At 63.4% G+C, this 1,280-nt stretch overlaps 1 protein-coding gene across 1 annotated transcript in view; it reads right to left on the minus strand.

Moving 5' to 3' along the window:
- The window catches only part of SYT3 (synaptotagmin III), a 32,380-nt gene that overhangs the window by 1,659 nt on the left and 29,441 nt on the right, over positions 1–1,280 (minus strand). The gene's annotated exons all lie outside the window — the stretch shown is intronic.

Here is a 1,280-nt window from a genome sequence, read left to right on the forward strand (position 1 = left end):
TGACCTGGGGGCTGGGGAGTCCAGGGAGGGCTGTGAGGAGAGGGGGGCAGGGTCCGCTCTGGGGGGAGACAGACCTTCTGGGGCCGCACAGAACCATGGGCTGGAAGTCAGGGTCAAGGCCTCTCTCTGGGCCCCCAGCACGGCCCACGGGAGCTTCCGGAGGAGCCAGTGGAATGAATGAGCGAGTGAGTGCGTGAGACCAGAGGATGCCAGCAGGAGGGCGTCGCTGCCATCTGTCGGCCTAAGTAGAGCCCAGTCTTTTGAAAACTCCAATCTGAGCTGCACGCTCAGCCGCTTACACCCCTCCTACCCCCGGAAAACAGGCCAACGGGGGCAGGGGGTGGGGCTGGACGGAGAGCCGCAGTGAGGGTTCACCGGGCGCCAGGTTTAAGGTCCAGACCTGCAGGGCGACGTGGGTGAGGGCAGAGAGCGGGCGTGACCTGCCTTCGCCCCATCACCCCAGGGACCAGGAACGCTGTCCCTGCCCCTCCTCCCGCCTCGGGCCTGGTCTCTGCTCCGCTTCTTAGGGTGCCAGGTGCCTGCTCCCTGCAACCTTCTCCTTCAAACCTCCGCTGAGCCCATTCCCGCTCAACCTCCAGGCCCCTCTCGTCAATGCCACCCCCTCCTGGGAGCCCTCCCGGACCCCCTAAGGGGCAGCCCCGGTCCCCAGCCGCATTCCTTCTACTTCCCAGAGGCCGAACTTCTTGGATCACAGCCCAGAGGACCGGAAACAAGTTCACACCGCGATCCTCACAGTGGGTACGGCCTGTGGCCTTCGGTCCTGTTCCACGTTGACTTTCTTTTCTTCGTCATTAAAGAAAGTGCTGGTCCCCGTCCCGGAAACCACCACCCACAGATGTTCACACCTGGCTTTTCAAAAAAACCCACGCCTGCCCTGGCTGGTTTGGCTCAGTGGATGGAGCGTCGGCCTGCGGACTGGAGGGTCCCGGGTTCATTCCGGCCAAGGGCACATGCCTGGGTTGCGGGCTCGGTCCCCAGTGGGGGGCGTGCGGGACGCAGCCGATCGGTGGTTCTCTCTCATCATTTATGTTTCCATCTCTCTCTCTCCCTCTCCCTTCCTCTCTGAAATCAATAAAAATATATTAAAAACTGACCGTGTGCGAACCTCGCTGAGAGGCAGGCGCTCGGTCCTGCAGTAACTCGCCGACCCTCACGTCGGTGCGAGCGGTAGATCCCAGCGGAGGCAGCGGAGGCACAGAGAGGCTCGGCCCGGCTGCGAGTCACACAGCGAAGGTGACCGGGCGGGGGCTGGGGCAGGG

Source organism: Myotis brandtii, unplaced genomic scaffold (genome assembly GCF_000412655.1).
Source record: "Myotis brandtii unplaced genomic scaffold, ASM41265v1 scaffold601, whole genome shotgun sequence".
Classification (NCBI taxonomy): Eukaryota; Metazoa; Chordata; class Mammalia; order Chiroptera; family Vespertilionidae; genus Myotis; species Myotis brandtii.